The sequence below is a fragment of the Caretta caretta genome, chromosome 8 (assembly GCF_965140235.1).
Source record: "Caretta caretta isolate rCarCar2 chromosome 8, rCarCar1.hap1, whole genome shotgun sequence".
NCBI lineage: Eukaryota > Metazoa > Chordata > Testudines > Cheloniidae > Caretta > Caretta caretta.
In genome coordinates, this window is record NC_134213.1 from 93,718,468 (window position 1) to 93,741,160 (window position 22,693).

General features: G+C 43.6%; 1 protein-coding gene across 4 annotated transcripts in view; it reads right to left on the reverse strand.

Moving 5' to 3' along the window:
• FGGY (FGGY carbohydrate kinase domain containing) overlaps nt 1–22,693 on the reverse strand; it is a 233,195-nt gene that overhangs the window by 164,964 nt on the left and 45,538 nt on the right. The gene's annotated exons all lie outside the window — the stretch shown is intronic.

Sequence of the window (22,693 nt, forward strand, 5' to 3'; positions counted from 1 at the left end):
AAAATGCAGGCCTTTGTCAGATTTCAGCCCTGGGAATCTGTTGCCTCTTTTAAAATTCTGATGTAAACATCTGAGGCTGTATAAACCAGTTTCCGGAACTACAGACTTGAAAAAACTTGCTTACATCAGAAAAAAATTCTTCCAAGGACCACTTGCATTAATGTGCTGAAGGCTTGTGTGAAAATCTCCTTTTGTACACTAAGCATGGCTCACTATCTCCATTACCTCCCATTAGCAATGATCCTGTGGGCCATTGAGAAGTACTGAATTTGGGGTAAAATCTGCCTCTGTTCAGAGGGCCAGCATAAGCCTATGTACCCTTTAAGTCCCTCTTAAGCCCTCTTTTGAGGAATTAAAATGAGCTTGATGCACCTGGTTCTGGACTGAATTTTACACTTTATGAAATATGAGTACATGAACAAACAATAAATTAAAAGAAATATCAAGGCCCCAGTCTCATAGAAATCACATAATGTATTGTGTTCAACATGTGTAGGTTAGTTTAATGTATAAATAATCCATAACAGATAGGTCAATGCTGTATAGTGTATTTTGTAATACTAGTATAGTCTAGTTTATAGCCCCTTGGTATTAAATTTATGCTAAGAAGAGAGGAGAGACCACACCTTTTGGGTGAATTATAAAGTGTGTGGATTAGTAAGGTCCTACTATACTATTTATAAAGTCATTATGTAAAACAATAGTATGCCCCTACTTGGGTTGCTGGATTAATTTCTCACCATTCAATCAAAATATAAATGAAACAAAACACAGCAGCAAAAGAAGGGGTACAGAAATGAGTGACAAAAGCCATTAGAGGCACAGAGAGACTTCCATATGATTCCATCACAGGAGAGATAATAAGAGCTGTACAAAACAATGAAAGGTATCAAGAAGGCAAAATCAGGTGCTCAGGTTTACCTTCTCTCATAATTCAGGAGCAGGGGTACATTCAATGAAGCTCAAAGGCAATACATTTAGAATTGAGAAAAGGAAATAATCAATTTGTGGACCTCTCTGCCACAAGGTATCATTGAGGCGATGACCTTAGCAGAAACCAAAGAAGGATTAGAACATGTGAACATCCCCACTCTAATGAGGCTATGTCTACATTACCACTTTTGTCAGAATAACTTATGTCGCTCAGGAGTGTGAAAAAGCCCCACCGCTCTGAGCGACATAAGTTACACCGACAGAAGCGCCGGAGTGGACAGTGCTATGTCGGCAGCAGACGCTCTCCCGTCAACATAGCTATTGCCGTTTGTTGGCGATGGTTTAATTATATTGACGGGAGAGCTCTCTCCCTTCGTCACAGAGAGGCTACCCGAGCGATCTCACAGCCACATAGCTGCATCGGTACAGCTGTGCCTCTGTAAGCTCGCTAGTGTAGACATGGCCTAAAGAGGCTATAGAATTCAAACAGCTACAAACCAACCCTTAGCTGACTGGGGTTAGAAAGAAACATCTGCTACGAGAAGGTTAATTCACCATTGTACATAATAGGGTTTTTATGCCTTCCTCTGGAGCAACCAGTACTGCAACTGTCAGGGAAAAGATACTGGATTGGTGGGCCACTGGCTGCTCTGCTTTAATAATCCCATGCATCTACCCATGGGTTCTCTGAAGAGTGGACATGTGGAAGATACATTGTGGAATTACTTGTGTGTTTGGAGCTTGGTTAATGAGCAACATAATTACCAGGGTTTTTAATTCTAATGTTGAAAACAATTTAGGGACCATGGGGAGTGAGCATACACTGTGCTCTCTGGCCTAAGCCTCCCAGGTGAGTTAAGTAATGCCTGGACTTGTCTCACACTAAATGCTGTCAGAGGCATGGTTGAACCGGAAGGGTGGAGTTCACCATTATTCTAACCTCTGGTGAACTCTTTAATGCAGCTCTAATAACATCACTTAAGGCTTTTTCTTTCCACTTCTTGAAACCTTAATTAAAATCAAGTCGTGAAAGAGCAAAGGAATGTGGCACTAACACTGATTTTAAATACCCTTTTCTCCTATTTAGCAAAGGAAAAGAAAAGCCTTTAAATAAAAAATGTACAACATGAGAATTTCCACATATGCATTTCCAGTGAAGTGAGGGCATTTAAAAATACCACAAATACTGTGTATTTTTAAAATCAGAGAAATTCAGAACTTGGTTCAAGTTTGCCTTTAATCGTGCAAGGTACTATGTAAGGGCTCCGTCTTACAAACACGTACGCACCTGAGTAACTTCAACTGAGTAGTAGTCCCTTGACGTCAATAGACTCATTTATGTAAGGAATAGTGCGAGTAAGCAATTGCAGGGTTGGGCCTAGTCTTGCTAACCTAGGTCTTGCTCACCCCAATAATCGAAGTCGAAGCCGATACTTCAATGTTTTACATACTTAAGCCATTTTCTTGAGTCTAATGTGAAAAGGGAGACTAGCATATAAAGAAAGTTAGCAAAATGATGTTCTAATATGGCTCTGGAGATTAATGGCCCATGCCCACTGCAGCAAAATGGAGACAGAAATCCTACAATCCTACTTTTATTGAATGAGTTTTCATTTCCTGACTTACCGTGGGTAGTGGGAGGGCAAGGAGGAGGGGCAGGCAGAAGGTTCATAACACTACAGTGATCAGAAGTAGGCAACTCTGGGTTACAATAACTAAAAATAAATAAATAAATGAAAAGCCAAACCTAAAGCCAAAAATCAGAACTATGCAGTACAAACATTCAAATTAACATCAAGCTGACTGAGCCCCTGTTAAAAAGAAATACTGTGTAGTTGGATTATTTTTATTTACCTTCTTATCTTTAAGGCTTTAGGGTTCACACGGGCAGGGGTGACACACCCACCCCTACCCCGCCCACGCACACACAGGCAGGGGTGAGACACACAGACTCCCGTACACCTCTCTCACATGGTAGGGACAGGGTTTGACCAACCGACCTGACCCGACCCTCCCTGCCTGGTACTCTCCACCCTCCATGCCTAGCTGGCCCCCACTTCTTCCCAAGGCAACAAGTATGTGTGGGGGGCAACACAGGGTCACATGCCCCCCCGCCCCGCCCCAGATTTCTGCAAGGGTTCACAACAGAATGTGGCCAGCAGCAGCCTTGAGGGAGGGAAGGGATGGGAGCTGCTTCCAGCCACAGGGGACGAGAGGGGCGGGGAAGAAAGGCCTGGCTGTGTCTTTGCAGAGCTCATCTCTTCTCCCCCTCCCGCCCCCCCACCCCGTGTGTGGCTGGAAGCAGCTTCTCCCTTCCTGCCCGCACAGTATCAGAAGCCAGCTAACACCTCCAGGCTGCTGCTGGCCACCGACATAACCCAGCTGCTTCCAGATAGAGCGCGGGCAGGAAGGGGTTAAGCCCTAAGGATGCATTGTGCACCAGGGCCCAGGGAACCTGACTGCAGGGGTTTCAGCGAACCCATCCAGAGATACAAACTCAGAGACAAAATAAAGGCTGTAAACCAGCAAAGCACTTATGCGCATGCTTTAATTTTAACAGCGAGGCGGCTCAGCAGGAGAGGATACCTGGGGGCAGGAGCGGGTACAGGCTGGAAATCGCTTCCCCCACACCTCTAGAGCTTACCTGAAGGGCGGAGAGCCTTCCCTGTGCCAGCACTGTGTGGGGCTTTGGCACACGCAGGGCTCGGCTCCTCCTGAACAGCGCCCCGGGCTTCCAGGGGCGCCAGCCCAGCCAGAGGCCGTGGGGGAAATAAGGAAGGAGCCTGCCGGCCAGGCTGTTGGTGATCTGAGTGCTCCGCTCAGGGGCTTGTTCTCCGCACAGTGCCAGGAGTGGGATTTGCCCTGCTGGGGGGATATGCAGGAGCAGCGGGACTGGGGAGGGTGAAGGGGCAAAGCAGTGAAAGACCAGCGAGAGGGGGAGCACATAAAAGGCCGATGGGTGGGCAGCAGAGGTGACACATAATCGTCCGCCGCCTGGTGCCTGCCCACACTCACCAGCTACTGCAGCTCACAGCCGGCGCCGGCAGGAAACAGGGTAGGGGATGGGACCCTGCTGGCCGAGAGCCGGCACACAGCAGGGTCTGCACTGACGGACCAGCCTGGGGAGTGACCGGCCCCGTGCACTGCATGTTCGCCCTATCACCAGCCTTGCACACCCACCCCCATCGTTGGCCACCAGGCCTCCACCCCACTCTCCGCTGGTGGCTCAGCAGGACCTGCCAGTACTGATGTGGGAAAGACACAAAATATGGGACAATTTGCCTGTTTTTAAGAAAAAGTCAGGACACCTGCAGGAGGGATTAAATATGGAACTGTCCCTTTAAAAATGGGACATCTGGTCACCCTAAATTTGGTTGAACAATTTGCAGCCTACAGGTTGTTTGCAAACTTTTCCACTTTAACTACTCACTATTTATTATTTGTATCGTGTAAGTGGCTACCGAAGTCACCTGGTACCATTTCTGCTGTGACTGGATGACAAACTTAAAGAAGAAAAAACGAATAATGTACATAGCAAAGCACAGTGAATACTTTTGTTTCCATGCAGGTAAACATAAAATGAGCAACAAATCCCCACACATTCAAACAACCAAAAGGCTGTTTTCACCAATGAACTTAGATACAAAATAAAGGCTGCAAACCAGCAACGCACTTGTGCACATGCTTTAACTTTAAGCATGTGCTTCAATGCTTTGTTGGATAAGGTTTGAAAGAGAGGCATGAACATACTCAAACTGAACAGCAAGTCTAAACTAGGTTGACTGCCTTGTTTTTACATCAATTCTGGATGCTAGTGAGCACACTTTTATCTCAGTTTGTTGCCCATAAGACTGTTACCCACATCACAAACATACCATGTAATTTGGTATAACTGTGTTCTTTGCTCAGGAAAGTCCCAAGAATGAAAGAGTCAAGGTGCTGCTGGCCAGGTTTGAGGTAGATGGGGCAGAATAACAAACTGATGTTGTTACCCCGCACGTTGGACTGGATCCCCCCGCCCCCATGAGAAAACCCACAGAAGGGGACTAAACCCTTTACAGATCCCTTTGCTGAGTTCCTCTCACATAAGTCTGCCTAGTTCTTGCTTCCTCCTCCTCTTGGAGCACAGCTCCATTGACCATAGTTTGCATGGTCTCAGGAAGGGGCCAGGGTGCGATGCCACAGAGTTGCCTGACCCTCCCACTTTTCCATACGAGAGACCCAAGTATGGTCGAGATCCTCGGCATGTGGATTTAGGAGTGCAATCTGGCCCTGTGAATGGCTCTAACCTGGTCCACAACTACCTTATTTCATGAGCACCTAATTTACCCTAAAAACTAAAAAGGAAGAACTTCATCAAGGAATGGGGTCACATTATCTGACATCAAAATGTTGAACTTGTAAAAAGACTGGGGAAAAGGCACCAAAATGGAAATAATAAGACTGGGGGAGGTGGGTGGAGTTAAAAATAATAAAATCTCCCAAGAGCACATCATATATTCATAGTTCTTGAATCATTAAAGTTCTGCATGACAGCTGCCACCAGCACTGGAATGGCAAACTACCTCATTTTTAAGCAGGAGTCAAAGTGGTTAAGCCCTAGGACAAATAACTTGAAAATCAGGCATAAGTCTGATCTCAGAAAGTTTAAAGGAATGCAGACTGCCCAAAAACACAGCAGCTGTTTGTTTTTTCTGCTACCTTTCCAAGGTTCATGTCTGGAGTGAGGATAAACAGTTCTGAAAAAAAAGTTATGTGGAGTTCAGACTTTAAGAAAATAAAACATCAGACTAGCATTTCTTACAGAGATATTTAAAAAAAAACCCTAAATTATTCCACTGTGTAAAATTTTTAGGTATGGCACTGAGGAACTGAGAGATGGATGGCTTAAGGCTTCGACATATTAAATACTTTCTGAATTAGTTTGCATTTTCAAAAGGTTGGCCCACTGAGGTTTCCTTGAGCAATATTCCTCCAAGAAGGATTTCAGATGTATTTAATAATGCGAAATTACACTACTGACAAGATAAAGAGCTGAAGATGATGCCTTACAGACCTGCTTACAGTAGTTTCTATCAATTTTGTGAATATCATATTCATAGGTTAATTTGTGTTGTGTCTACCTATGCTTTCACTTCTCCCTCTCTCTCTCGCCTCACCCCTCAACAATTCAGTATGAGTTAAACCAAATAAGCAAACTACTTCAGGTAGGAGAACAACAGGAAATTAACATCACTTGATAATGTTCTTCAAAGTTTGCTTTTTCATATGAAGAGCTTTACTATGATCCACATTTACGGGGAAAAAACCTTGAATAAAGAAAACATTTTAAAGAGGTATGAAGAGATCAGCTTTGCAAACCCTTACTTACTGTTGTCAGTGAGACTCTTGCATTGATTAAAGGTTGGCAGTATTGGGGCCTATGCTATTACAGATGGCTCAGAAATAACACTGCACTTCAAGACTCTCTGTGAATTTCTAGGCCTGGATAGATCAACTGTCCCAGCATTCAAAAGAAAGAGTTCCCTGTCGAACTTAGTGTGGAAAGCACCACAAGAACAGTGGCCTGAACTAAGTGGATTCTTATCTAGAGAGGTTTACAGTTGTACCCAAATCTGCTGTTATCAGTTCAGTATGTAAAGTGGAGAATGATAAAGAACACCACTGTGCCTTTAAGGCCCAGTCCTGTGCTGAGGATATGGTGTATAAACACACCCCAGTAAGACCCCAGAAAGGCATCATATTTTAAAGAGGGCATAGCAGCTACTCCATTCTGCACCCTGCCAGTGCTGCTCTGTCCTGTGTGTGTGCTGACAGGGATGTCAGGTGGAAGGGTGGTCACTAGCATGCCCATGCCCCCATCACACCCTTCCTTGCCCACTGTGGAGAGGCTAGTACTGGCAGAATGAGGCCAGTGCTGACAGAATCCCTACCCTGGTGCAATCCTTGTGTTGAGGACAGTGCAAAGACCACATTATGCCCAATCTCTCCAGGGGGACTCCTGCCACCTTACAAAGACAGGAAATGCTCACACCAAGTTTTTCGTTAAAGTAAGATCATATCACAGTGTTGCTTTCCCAAGAATCACTTACTAAATTAATTAAATACTAGCAACCAGAGACAAATCAACTTCAAAAAGCCAGAGTTCAAGTTCAGGTTTATATAAAGGAACACAAAGTTTGGAATCTCAACCAATTACTTGTTCCTGCAAGAGTGGGATGGAAGTCACATGAGAACAGGCTCCTTCTCATGAGATTTCTGCTACTTCCTCACCCTTCTCATCACTTTTCATGTGGCATTACAGTAGTACTTCTTACAGACCCAGCCTCAACCTGTAAAAGCAGAAAGTACACTGTGAAAGTGAAAATATGATGAGAAAAAAAAGTTCTCAATTTTTTCAAACCTCTAAAGAAGTTCAGATCAGCTCTGGTTAAAGTTTTGAGAGAAGGCTGGAGTTAGTTCTTGCTTCATCTGAATATGTTCACCCATTCCTTCTATAAAACCTATTTCCTGATGATAAGTATGTGTGACTTTGTACAGTGACTGGGCCATGGTCAAAGCTGAAGTCAGAGCTGGAGTCACAGACCAGATGCCAGAGCCCAGGGTCAGAGCTGAAGTTAGAGATCAGGAATTGGAGCCAAGAGTCAGAACAGGCTGGGGCCAAGACAGGTGCAGGGCTGGGAACAAGCAGGCATAGGAGTTATCACAGCCACTGAACTGCTGCTGGCCTTAAGAGCAGATCAGCTGACTCTTTCCACCGATCAGGCAGCCTTCCACAGGCCAGCTGTGCTTCCTAGGTTGCCCAGAGACTAGCTCTGCTGCAGACCCTCCTCTCTGACACCTTTACACCATGCAGAAGCGCCCCAAAAGCCCCATCTTGGGGAGGGCTCCTCAGCCACAGGCAACGCGTACACGGCTGTAAGGCTGCCTCCCCCGGACACCATCACAGACAGGGACATAGCGGGCATGGCAGAGATAAGAGGGGTATGTCAGGGGCAGAGCCACAGCATGCAGCACCACAGAGATTCCAAGCAACTCTGCAGCCTGTAGGCAGCCTGGGGTCTCGTGCCCTCCCCTTCGGGGGCAAAGGGTGGCTTTAAAGCCTCAGAGACACAGCACGGAAACTCACCCCTTATCTTTAACAGGAAACTAAAACCCACGGTGATAAGCTGAGCCTTTGAACATCTCGCACCCAGCAGAATGTAGTTCCTTGGGTAGACAGTGCATGTGACACTAATGAACACAACTTTTATTCTTTCCTGCCTTGCCCTCCTGCCTTCACCATTCCTTCGGGGCTGACTTAAGAGAAGCAGATGGACCTTACGGTTAAAACGTAATTGCATGCAGCAGATAATAAAAAATAAACACTCTCGGAACTTCTTTGATTCCACAAGCGCAAATAAACTTCACCTGCTAGAAAATGAATTACAGCCTTTCATCTAACGAGCAGCTTAATGGGATGGCATAGGAATAAAGGAGGAAAAAAGCCAATCCTCAATGACTTCACAGAACACATTATATACTTATATAATGCTGGTCTCACTATCTAGGAGCATCAATTTGCAACATACAGTAAAAGCGTACAGAATCATAATGTAAGTAGAGGCTACAGTCAGGCACTTACATCAAATCAATAACCATATTTTACTTAGACTTCAGGTGGCAGATGGTCTATCACAATCAAGAAATGACAGAACATATAAGTTGAAATGTCTATGTTCGTTAGATGCATTCTTGAAAGCATTGTGCCCTTGATCTATGATGACTTTTACAAGCAGGTGACAGGTCAACCATAAAAATATGTTATTTTAAAGGTCACAGCACTGGCAAAACTGCTATCACGATTGTGGGCAAGGAGGAATCTGCCTTTGAAGTTTGAGCTGTTAAGATACTTACTCGTTAAGAGGCTCCTGTATGGACAACGTGAATGCAAAAATAAATAAGCAAAAAAGTAATGCGACTTTAAAGGAATAGCATAAGTTAACCCCTACGTTCTCAATGTAGTCAAAGGTATGATCAGAATTTCCAGTGAAAGTTACTAAAATTAACAGATTTGGACAGCTAGCCACTGAAAATAACACAAAGCATTTTTTCTCCTGCATCCTATGTGACAGGGTCGGGCCAGATGGCTATAGGAGAGTAATAGAAGGCAGATATATTAGCCCCAGGCTAAGTAGGTCCCTTTTCCCTGGGTAAGGTAACAGGGAAGGTTCCAGAACAATCAGGAACCTTCTCGAGACAATTAAGACAGGCTGATTAGAACACCTGCAGCCAATCGAGAAGCTGCTAGAATCAAGTAAGGCAGGCTAATCAGGGCACCTGGGTTTTAAAAAGGAGCTCACTTCAGTTTGTGGTGTGCGTGTGAGGAGCTGGGAGCAAGAGGTGCTAGGAGCTGAGAGTGAGAACGCAGACTGTTGGAGGACTGAGGTGTACAAGCATTATCAGACACCAGGAGGAAGGTCCTATGTGAGGATAAAGAAGGTGTTGGGAGGAGGCCATGGGGAAGTAGCCCAGGGAGTTGTAGCTGTCACACAGCTGTTCCAGGAGGCACTCTAGACAGCTGCATTCCACAGAGCCCTGGCCTGGAACCCGGAGTAGAGGGCGGGCCTGGGTTCCCCCCAAATCCTCCCAACTCCTGGTCAGATACAGGAGGAGTCGACTGTGAATTCAGAAAAACGGCCAAGCTGAGGGCTGCCGTGAAGCTCCAAGGTGAGCAAATCCGCCAATAAGCACAAGACCCACCAAGGTAGAGCAGGAACTTTGTCACACATAGGACAAGACTATTATTACAACCACGCCATGTTACAATAAAAAAAAAAAGGATGGAAAATTTGTAGTGAAAGCATCAGTTTGGGAGTCAGGAGGACTAGGCCAGAATCCAGGCTCTGACACAGCTTTGCTTCATGAAGTAGGACAAGCCACATAGGCTGGGATTTTCAAAAATACCTACCCGAGCTAGGTATCCAATTCCCACTGGAAGTCAATGAGACTTAGATGCCCAACTCCTTTAGGCACTTTTGAAAATCTTACCCTTAAAACACTGTGCCTTGGTTTACCCACAAGTACTCCTTTTCTTTTTGTAAAATCAGGGTAATTCCTCTGTACTCAGACAGATATTTTAAGGCCTCATTCACTGAGACTTCCTCATATGCAAGGTACTATATAGAAGGGCACAGTTTAAAAACAACAACAACAAAAGGAATCTCCCACTTTTCGATTTATTTGGAACTTGTGGCCATGTGGTAACTAATGTAAGCATGCTGTAATCCTTTAAGCATTGTGTCCAAGCACACACACATGAATATTTTCATTTAGATCGATTGATCGATCGATAGATATTCACACACACACACACAAATTGCATACTTTACAGTATCTTTTTGTTTTATTGATGGGAACTCTTTTGGCATGTGGATTATCATACTTAGAAACCTGTGTTTAGGAGTTTACTGAGTATTTGCATTATATACATATACATACAATAAACATACTATTATTGCTGAAAAGGCCCTAAGAGAAATATAAACAAAGTTGCTTTCTATTCTATTTTAAAATCTAGACAAGAACAGCTGCCATAACACCAGTTACTTGTGCTCTTGTTGAATGGAGAGAAGACCTCATAAATGGAGATGGGCTTGTGCAGATTACCCACCCACAGTATTTTACACATACAGGAGTTCAGAGAAGATGCCACGGAAATGTGATGACCAAGGGCTTTGTACAGTGCCTAGGACAGCGAGCATGTGAGTCCCGATGGAGTTCAGGTGATACTGCAATAGAAATCAGTAACAGAAATAATAGCTATGCGATCTCCGCACCCTGCCCCATGTCCTAAAGGAGCCATGGTGCCGGGGAGAGCACTGCGAAAACACAATCCCTTGACTGGGTTGGGTTGCCATTCCCTGCCAGTTCCCAGGATCTGTGGGGTTTGGCAACCACCCACCCCTTCAAGTTCCTTAATAGAACCCCAATCCCACTCCCACTGGTTAGAAACTCAGTAAAGTGAATATCAGAGTTTCCTGATCACCCTTCTGCAGATACTAAGAGAAAGGGGTTATTATCTGAACCTTAATAGAGAAGCTAGTAATTAAGATTTTCATATATATGAATATATATTGCTCCAGCACATGATAAACAAGGAAAGGGTTGTTTAAATACAGGCTCCTTTTCCTTGATGGAAAACTATCTTCTACTCACCCGAAATAAATGCAAATGACAATTATGGGAAAATGAAAGGTATAGAATAATTTTCTGTGGTGCAGTAATTTGTTTCTTCAGATCTTTCCTATGATGTAGGAGGTTGCATTTCGAACATGAAGGAATACAATGATTAACAAGAAGTGAATACATGAATTCTGATAGAAAGTGCTTAGGAACTTCTTACCCATCATTATAAAGAAAGAATGAACCACTATCACACTGGGCGAGATCAGAGCTTAACAGCCAACAGAACACACATTCAATCCCTGAGATCATTTTCCTGAAATAGAAAACTACATATGTTTCTCAAATTTCACATCAAGCCACTGCACAGCCCAAACTGCAGTGAACAGCCGAGCCAAGCCTGCCTTCGGGCTTGTGGGAGTAAGCACCAGAAAACAAGATGATTCTTTCACATCACCACATTCCTCATTTGCTATCTAAACTTACAAACACCCCTGTTGAACAGAATTTGTAGCAGGGTTGCTTATCAAGCAGTCTTTACTTTGTCAAATTAAGACACATTGCCTTGGATTAGTGAGACTCCTTGAGTTCAAAATGACTTCATGCTTGGCTCAGAGTTCAATGTCTCTGTGGCAAGCTGCCAGTTAATACATCTACTACAGCTCCTGCCCCCACTCCTTTTCTATACTGACCTAGCTGACTTTTTCCTAAAGGCAAACAAGTACAATACAAAATTAAGGACCTGGCTCTGTCCCTGTTAATTAAGAGCCCAAACATCTTTTTAAAAAAATCTTTATAGAAGTAACCATTTACATAAGGTGTGAATGTAAACCCTTGAACCATATTGAAGGAGTGTATTTAAAGGTGTTAAAAACTTGGAATGCAATTTCATTCCACTGTACAGCTATAGCTAGACATTACTAAGGCCCTACTAAGAGGAAAGATCTGAAGATCATTTGGAAAACACATCAGTTTATCTTGCTAATGTTTTGTAAAGGACATTTGTACAATAACAATAGCTAGCATTTTCTATTTGCCTGTATGCTTCCTAGCAAACATTCACAATACATGTTAACAATTTTTATAACCAAGACACAAAACAAAACTCCGGCAAACTACTTAGTAACTGAAGACCCATAGGACACAATCTTTTAAAGAGACATGTCAACTTGAAATCTAGTCAATTTCTAAAAATGAGTTAAGTCATGTCCTGTACTGCACCTGTCCTTGAGGCCCCTGCCTATGTTTGTGTGTATACAATATTTTCCTATTTTAAAGCATGTTTCTCTCCCCTCTTGCTGTGCATACAAAAAGAAGTGGAAAGTAACTGCCTATAAAAGCAGAAAACAGTGAAACTGGTTATATACAAATTGGTATCAAATGCACAAAGTAAACAAGCTGAATAACTAGTAATAACTATTCCTCTTTCATTTCTTTCAGTTATAGACATCTTAGATGCTAGTTGTAATAGTAATAGGTGCAAACTTTCAGACACAGTATGATTTTTAAGTTGACAGTTTCCCTTTAAAGTTTTGGTTCTTTCTTCAAACAGCCATAATACTGGCATAGAAAGAAACAGGAATAAAATGAACTTAAAATAAACTTTTTAAAAGATGGGGGGGAAGTGTGGAACATGGAGAGAGAGACAAAACCTCTTTGCAGGGAGGTCTCAATTCTGCTCCCCCTGAAACCAATGACAAAAATCTCAAATGATGTTGAAGGTAACTGGATTGTGACCATAAAACAGACATTCACTGCTAGGGTAGTAAGTGCCTTGAAATACAAAAGGTCGATACCTTTAGAACTAACACTACTCAAGTAACTGGAGTCTTGTTACTTTATGTCTAATTTTCTTATTTTAAAATAGAATTTTCTGGTCCAGTTTGCCAGTAAAACAGATTTTGGTTAATACTAATGAGACATTGTGGTGATTATTTTGACCAATCAGGAGAGGGGACTACATTATTTCAGAAATACAAAAGAAGCAAAGAATTACAGGGATGCATCCAATTCACTAACTCATCCAAAACTACTGTGAAAGACTTCTTGAATATGGACAGGCCAAAGACAGAATGGACATGAAGACTGAGCTCCCCTCCCAATACTACTAATAATAAAAAATAATAATAGCTAGGTATTATACATGCTTTTCGTCAACAGATCACAATGCTCTTTAAAAAGGAGGTCAATGTCATTATCCTGGTTACACATATGGGAAAACTGAGGCACAGAGAAGGGAAGTATCTTGCCCGAACTCACCCAGCAGGCTAGTAGCAGAGCTGGGAGTAAAAACAGAGATCTCCCGAGTCCCAGTCCACACTGCTTCCACTAGGCCACACTACAGATGCACAATTCCAGTAGGTCACACTACAAGCACAGTTATATAATGGACACAATTATCTCACACACTGCCACAAAAAAAAACAAATTAAAAAATGGAGGGCTCATGAAAAGAAAAAGAAATGCCAGCTTCCCCACAAAACAGGAGTCATCAAAACCCCTCTCCTCAATAATGAGGGCACTCCCACTCTTTCAGGCATGATACTTTTCTACCTTAGGTCCTTACCATATGAAACATGTCACTGTTTCCACACTGGTGAACGGAGCAACTGAGCTAGTCTCAGATGACCACGTTCTGAATTCACTAAAAGCATGGAGAACTGGGACAATCACGAAAGGGAGTGCGTCTCTCTCTTGGCTTCGAAAAGGTTCAGTCAGAGGGCAGTACACGGTCAGCTCTGGCACAGGAAGTTCACAGACACTTTGTCCGTCCTGCTTAAGAAATTAAAATATCATCCCTTGTTCCCTAAGATAAATTCCCCTTTTCCCCAAATGGTCTGTGTTTGAAGTCTTAGGTTTTATTTTATAACCAGAACCCCAAACCCCAGCACAATGCAGGATATTGCCTCTGCCACATGGGCCACAATGCTAATTAGTGCAGCCTTGTAAAAGATGCCCAGGCCCTTTTCTTTTCAGAGAGAAGCCTGATTTTTAGACCAGGCATCTTTTGAAGTTGGCACAGAATGTAAACAAGGAGAAGCCAAACACCGGAATCCCAGCCAAGGAGCATTCATTAGTCATCATGGGAGTGCTGGGAAGGAGGGGGAGAGCAGTTGACCACAAGTCTCTGAACTGATCCAGTTACTGCATCTTATTAAACCCCTTAAAAAGGCACACACTCCTCTCAGAGAATCATTTCACTTTCACCTGTTCCTTCTAATAAATTCTCTAACAAGCACCAGTTTCCCTCCACAAACACTCTCTCAAGTTTTCAGCACTGAACTATCTACCTACCTACATGTGGTACTCAGTATTGCCCCCCACTAACTTGCCTGGAACGGATTTATATCCTCACAACATCTCTGTGAGGCAGGGAAGTGCAATTATTCCCATTTTACAGGGGAGGAACTGAGGCACAGAGACTAAGTGACTTGCCCAAGGTCACATGACAAGACTGTGGCAGGGCAGGGGCTTGAACCCAGCTCTTAAAAGTCACTGACTAGTACCATAACCACTGAATCATCCACTCTCCTTTTTACTAATAGCTTAAATGAGGGGACAGATGCTGCATTCTGTTACACTGGTGCACATCAGAATTAACTCCAGTGAATCCAAAGGAGTTATTTTGGAGTTAATGCTGTGCAACAGAGCAGAATCTGACCCGAATGTTGTGCAAATGTTATAAAAAGGCCAGATCCTCAGCTGGTGTAAACTGGCAACTATTCCAATTTACACCAGATGAGGAACTGAACTCAGGTGTTCAATAGCATGATCATAAGAAAAAGAAAATCTCTCTCCTTTCAGTCCGGTCTGTTTACAGGAATTTCTGTTTTTTTTTAATATATTATATACATAGTAAATCTAATATTAGTTAACCATGTTTCACCAATGTTTCTTAAAGACCACAAACATCTGCCTTTGGGTCTGTGTAATGTAGACAAAGCCCATAAATGTATGAATCAGCTTCTTATAGAAATTATTTTATTTGGGCCAGGTTTGGACACTGAGATCCCTGTAAGGAAGCCATCTGCAGATAATCTCTCATACCCCACACAGAAGGAGAAGTATCAACTGCCTGCATGGCAACATCTTCTCTTCCAGAGACTCCAAGGGGCCAGAAGATAGAGAGTAATTAAGCAGGGTATCTCTACAGGACTTTTTTTTTCCTTTTTTTTAAAAGGCTGATCAAATTTCATGTCAATCATTTTCTTTGAGTGAACCATGCAGACTTTCAAATGGGATCTGAACCTTAGGTCCGTTCATCCCATTCTAGACTTCTCAAGTTCTTATTTTTATTTTCCCAGGATTTCTACCTTCCTATGTACAGTAGGTAACAGTATTCTTTCTTTTACAAGCACACCCAGTGCCATGTTCAACATACTCCACCTCTGTTATGGATCAATTGACATTCTTAACTATGATTCCAAATCCTGTTCCACAGTTTTAATTTTTTTTAATGGTTCATCTTAATCCAAATAAACCGACTGGAGCCTCTACCTTTCCAATGAGTGAACTGCTTGTAATTAGAGATGTCCCCGAAGCAAAATCCTAGATCAGAACACTCCTGATGTGAAAATTTGGATGTGGATCTGACTTTGCAGCCCAGCCCCATTCTTGTTTGTTTTGCAGTCCTTAACGAGATTTCAGAAGCATGCAGAAGAGGGGTGTATTTCTGACAAGAGTTCTCCATCCATAATACAGTCACCTGTAGCTGGACCAATTGTGCCTGGAAGATTATTTTTAAGCTACCTTTACTCAAAACACCATATAAAGAAAAAAGTTAGAGGTAATAGGTGGAGGAGGGTGGTGAGTCACATTCACCATGAGTAAAAGTGCTGAGCCTTTGAAGAGCATTACTAACACATCTGAGAAAAACAACTCTCTCCTCCTCTCCTCTTCTCCCTCCCCCCCCCCCCATAGCTTTGTTGAAACAAGCCAGGTGAAAATCTAAATGTCAAGACTGGTGCCCATCCTTTCTATATTAAAAAAGTATCCATACAATTTTTTAAGGTAGAACCCAGCTGGGCAAACACATCGATCCTAAGAAAAGCAGTACTGCATATCATTTAGAACAAAGGCCTTATTTTTCATTGTTCCTAAGTAGGAATCTTAGAAATGAATACATTTTTGTATAAGGAAGATCTCAGACAATAATCCTCTGTGAACAGCTGGAGTTTACTAGAAACCTCTAAAAATACAGCAATTTTGAACTAGTTCTATGCAGCTACTGGATGCATGGTGTCTATCATCAAGACAACTAGTGACAAAAGGTAGTTGTTCGAATCTCAGAATATGTTTGAGCTGCCTGCCTTCAGGTATGAAGCATATAAGGACATTTCTGTGGATTTTATGTAGATCCATAGTACAACTCGTAGATATGCAGTGAGGGGGTTCAAGCCATTAAGGATACTCAAAGGCCAAAGATATACAAATTTAAGCTTACAAACACAATAAGAACTGTTTAAGTACACAGTTCCCTGATCCTGCAAAGATTTATACATGTGATTAACTCTTACCGAGTAGTCCCACGGAAGCCAAAGGGGCTACTCACAGTATGTAATGTACTTGTGAAAGTCTTTGAAGAATCAGGGCCTCAGACCTGTAAAAATGCTCCTGCTTCCTTATCAATGGGGTGCATAGAAATGGAAACATTTTGCAACAAAAATCCCTTCAGGATCACAGTTACTCTACCAAGGTATCCATCAGCAAAAACTTACAAGATTCCTTCTTTATTGAGACTGAGTTCTGCCACTTTTACTCACGCTGACTAGTACTGTGCCTCACTCTTAGTAGTCCCACTGAGAAAGGGTGCAAGAATCTGGCCCTTGATTTGTTCACACTTGCACAGCACTTTGAACATATGAAGTACACAGTCTATTTGGAGTATATACCAGTATTCTACAGTATCATTCATAACGATTGGTGAGATTCTGTGCTGGGCCTTTAAGAGGCCCAGCCCAGAATTCACAACCCAGCAGAAGATGGGGCCAAGATGGCATTAAGCCACCACTGTGCCCTCCCAAGTCTGTAGCAGAACTGAGTATAACTCAGACAACCCTGGAGCTCCAGCTAACTTATGGCAGCCTGTCGCCAGCTGATTAGGGACAGCATCATTGCTGAGAAACTCCCTAGCATTACCTCTGACATAACATTCCCACTCAAGCCCTGTCCCTAGCATGCCTTTTATGACCAGGTTTATAAATGGAACCTTGATGACAACCTGATGTTGTCCTCTTTAATTCTTGCACCTGGAGAATTCTCTTATCTGGAGCTGGGGGGTTTAGACTCCTTTTCTGCCTCATCCAGCCTCTTTACCTTGTGCACAAGGGCTGGAGAGGAGGCTGCAAATTTCACGCACTAAGCTTTCAATAGCATTACTATAGTGCTTGGACCATTGTAGTAGAACATTGTGGTTTATTTATAAGATCTCTCTACCCTTGCATTATTGTTATTTGTATTGCAGTCATGTCTAGGGGGCCCAGTAAGCGATTGGAAGCCCATTGTGCTAGACACTGATCACAGAAAGACTGTCCCAGCTACAAAGAACTCTCAATTTCTTATCCAACAAAAGACAACAGCCAGATGTAACAAAGAGATGGGAGAGCACCAGGTAACAGTAAGAGGACTATGGTTAGTGTAGTAAGCAGTGATCACAGCAAACCACCAGCCTACCTACAGTCTAGTGTTTTGTGGAAAATCACAGCAGAGGTGAGTTTTAAGGAGTGATTTGAAGGAAGACACAATAAGAGGCTTTCACACATAAGGGCAGCTTTGTCATCTTGTTATCCTGGTTTCCATCAGTCCTCCTCACTACTGCAGCAGCAGTTATTACCAAACACTTGGATCCATCAGGTATTACAAGCGGGATGGCTGCAGACACAGTGTAACCTTTGCAATTTAATCGGATCATTTGTTTCCCCAAGAGACTTAAGGATTAGTCAGCATGACAGTGAAGTTTTCCTTTTAAGTCTGGTGGAAGACTGTGCTGTTCTTTCCCATCTGCTCTCCCAAGCTGCAGAAGGCTGGAGGTTAAGCGATCGCATTACAAAAAAGAAAGAAAAAAATGGGGAGGAGGGGACTGTGACAGAAATATTTTTTTTAAAAACTTTCTGCCAACACTATCTGAGAAGAGGGTGAGTGGCCCAACTCTTGTATCCCCTAAACTAGCGACATGACTGTCATTAAGAGATATGACCGCTGGCTCAACATACTAAATGCCGGTGACTTGATCCTCCTACTTTCAAAGCTGTGAGTCTGTATCCTAGTGGGGTCAGGTTAAAGATTGAATTACAGCACAAGCAGCTAGTTTCTGGGTCTGAATGTGCCAGACGGGGAGGACTGTTGCTCCTCAGAGGAAGAGAACATTTAAAAAAAAAAAAAAAAAGAGGATCTCTTTTAGACAGACTGTGGCTGCCAACACTGAAAGCGGGAGGGAGTAACTTGATGCATCACTGCTATGGATTTCTCTCCTCTAACAAGGTAAAAAATAGCTTTTTTAACACACTCCCATTTGAAACCATCTCCCTCCTTTAACAATGATCTGGAAATGCTGTGTTTCAAGAATTTCCCTGTGTTAGAGTTATACACAATGTTCAGATAATACACGGAGTGCACTCTCTTTAGCTTCCCAAGTCTTCACCACACTAAGAACATGTCACGTTTTATTCATGTATTATTTTGAAGTATTAACCATCTGGCCCCGTGGCCGCGTTGTAGAGCCCAGTGTGTCTGGAGAAAAGGGGGGTTGATTCCTACTCCGCTGCCTTACTCACCAGCTTCTCAGGGGGTAAAGTACTACAGAGAGCACTCATACCCCAATAAAAAATAGCTCAAAACTATCCTCTCCAGCTTGCTAGATGGAATCACTGGAAGACTGCAAGGACTTCTAGCCAGATAAGGGGGTGGCAACAGGCACATATCCTCTGTGCACCCAGGAGCTCTAGGAGGAAGCCTGTCTCACAGTGCTGTCTATGGGGTGGTGGGTCCTGCCCTATGCCATACTCACTGACAGGGACGACCTTAGGGAGGGGCAGGAATGGTCACATGCCCCTCCCCAGATGCCTGGGGGGGGAACATTCCAGAGGGGGGCGGGGAGTTACAGCTGTGCTCAGGTACGTGCCTCAGGTCAGGAGGAGAGTGCCTTGCCTGAGCTCTGCGGCTGCTTGCCCTGCCCTGTTGAGCTTTTTTTTTGCATCGAGGGGGCAAAATGGGAGGGCTCAGGGGAGGGAAGAAGGGAGGGAGCAGATAGGAAGGTGGGGCTGCTGGCGACACTGAGAATGATCGTGGGGGATCATGGGAGGATGGGGGGGCAGCATAGGCCAGGAGTCTGCGGGGAGTGGCAGCAGCAAGGAAACAGCCATGCGGCCTGGATGGATGGGCAACTGGTATTTTTTAAAGACTGAAACAAAAGGAAGCACCGAGTACCTCTCTGGCTTGTAGGAAAAGAGTGGGGTATTGTCTGTGTATGTAGTGGTGGTAGCCCAGTGGTGAATGCTTGCTCACTCACTCCATTGCCCTCCCAGAATCCCAGTCAGAATTAAAACGCCCTGGATTTCCTCCATCACATGATGAATCCCTTAGGATTAATTATGGTAGGACCCCAATTCCCAGGGAATTTTCTGTTCATGACATCCTGCCTGCAGACAAGTGAATTTCACCTTGCTAAAGCCCCTACTATTGGGGTTGACAAGAGCAGCTCAAGGCCATAGGCCAGCTGAGTTCTCTGGGCTGGGGTGTAACTGCTTGAGCTCTCTGGTTGGATGCTCAAGTGGTTTGAACTGGGACTTTCTAACATGCCCAGTGCCCCTTCCTTGTTTCCTTGCCCCTCTTCTGAATGGGCAGGTCTAAACTGGGAAAAAAGGTGGTGTTTAAAAACATGTTTGCTAACATGCTTGAACTATTACATTTTTCAACACAGCCTATTTCCGAGTCTAGACAGGGTGGGCCAATGTCATATCCCCACATTCCATTCTTCCCTCAGGTATAGGCTTTAAAGAGGGAAATTGCTCTATTGCAGGGGTTTTCAAACTGGGGGTCGGGACCCCTGAGGGGGTCGCGAGGTTATTACATGGGGGGGCCGCGAGATGTCAGCCTCCACCCCAAACGCTGCTTTGCCTCCAGCATTTATAATGGTGTTAAATATATTTAAAAGTGTTTTTAATTTATAAGGGGGGGTCGCACTCAGAGGCTTGGTATGTGAAAGGGGTCACCAGGACAAAAGTTTGAGAACCACTGCTCTATTGTATAGTAAGCAGGGCTGTGGGTATGTTTTCCAGCAATGTGTCTTTTGATTTTCATTATTCCCCCTCTCTTGGAGCCTTGAGGCAGAAGCAGTTACTGACTCTCGGGTCCTCTGAGAGCCACAAAACCCTCTCCTGGTTTCGCTGGGCCTGTGATTTGTAGCGAATGCAGGAAGAGCTGTACAGCATGCTTAGCTGATGGCCTCTTTTCACGCGATACCCTTAGCAGCACATTCCGAGGTGGCACCTCTTTTCATACGTAAAGTCTTTTGACTGAGGAAGTTTGGACAGGTCAGGTGGTGGGTTTGCATTAGCACTCAGGTTTCTGTAAGTCTACAGCGTATGTGCCCTATTCCCAGGGTAGCATTGTGGTAGTCTTGCTAGGTAACAAGAGAGCCACTTCCAGCTCACATTGGAAATACAGAAAGTAGCACTGATGGCAACGGTTTCACTGCAAAGAGTTTCCAGAGAAAGGATAAGGACAAAGTGTCATTAGCTGCTCTCTCCCACAGATGCAAAGTACACAACAGGTATGCAGCGATCCTGAGTGTCACCTTACTGTACCCATCCCTGCATGGCTAAATGTTACATGGATCCATACTTCAATATTATTTCTATTACAATACGTGGATACCTAATAGGGGTTTATAAAGTTACAAGCTGTGAAAATACTGTATACACAGAGTGGGGTATTAGAAGGTATGCTGTATTGTATACATTGGTGGGTTGGAAGGTATGGCATATCGTGTAGAGTGGGGTATTGGAAAGTATGCTATACTGTATTGCAGAGGTGGGCAAACTACGGTCACATCCGGCCCGCGGGACCCGGGGGGGGGGAAAGGGGGCGGTTAGGGGCAGGGGGTCCCGGGAGGGGGCATTCAGGGGACAAGGAGCAGGGGGGTTGGATGGGTCAGGGGTTCTGAGGAGGGGCAGTTTGGACCCTTAGGATTCAAGCTCTTGACACTAGTACAGGTCTGACATGCTGTGGGGCGGCTGAGAGGGATACTTCAGACTACCAGCTCTTTGGGGCAGGGACAGTCTTTTTGTTGTGTGTTTGTGTAGCAAAATGGGGTCCTAGTCAATGACTGGAGCTCATGGGAGCTACCACATTACAAGTAACAACAATACTAAGTACATTCTTACAAGAAATAACACTCTTTGCCAGGGGTTGGTTGGTTCGTTTGGTTTGTTTTAAAACAAACCCAGTACTAGTCCACTCATGGAAGCGAGATTCTTGACAACTGGCGGCTGTTCTTAAGTAAATGGACAGACAGAAAGTCTAACCTGAACGCAAAAGGGTTGGGGGCAAGGGAGACCTGTCCTATACTCCTGGGGAGGCTCAGGGTACATCGATGCTGCAAAAAAAAAAAAAAAAAAAAAAAAAAAAGACCGGGGGCAGTAAGTCTCAGAGCCTGGATCAACTGACTCGGGTTCGCACTATGGAGATAAAAATGTTCTGGCTTGGGCTGGAACCTGGGCTCAGACTCTTCCCCCAAACCGGGTTTCAGAGCCCGGAGTACAGCCTGAGTCAGAACATTTACACTGGTATTTTTGGCCCTATAGCACGAGCCCGAGTCAGTTAACCCAAGCTCCGAGACTCACTGTTGTGGGTCTTCTTTTGCAGTCTAGACATACCCTTAAACTATGCCGGGCCTGATTCTCCTCTTACACTAGTTTTACACAGTTATAACTCCACTGGAGATATTCTTGACTTATACCACCCTGAAAGTAGAATCACGCCTTATGTATTTTTTAAATAGATGGTACTGGTATCTTACTAAACTTTTAAAAGTATTTGTACATCTGCAGTGTAATTCTCTCATATTCCAGTCTCTTTAATCAGGATTTTAAATAATTTTCTCAAGGCAACACTATTAATCGCTCCCTAGGATACACCTAACACACACTGATATTTGACATTAAAGTAATAAAATATGTGCTTTGCTGGGATGTTTTGAGGGAGTGATTTTATACCCATTGTTCATTTTTAACAAGATATATTAGATCTCACACAGACTGAAAAAAAAATGTTTTGTTTGGGGGTTTTTGGATCAAAAACTGCAGCATTTTCATTTGTCAGTGAAAACAAATTTCAGTAGACTACAACTAGAAATAGGTAACGCAATCCTACTTATGTTCCAAAAATGGAGCACAAGATCAATTAACTGATGGTTGTAGCAACATACTGTATCTGAGAATTACAGCGCTCACAGGAACAATTGTGTTCAGGAATGTACACTGGAAGTAGGAGATAGGTTCAAGATGTTTTTGAATAGGCTAAATCACATACAGATGTACATACAGCATATCCAGTCAATATGATTTAAGGCAGAAACATGCACAGGAAAAATAGAAGA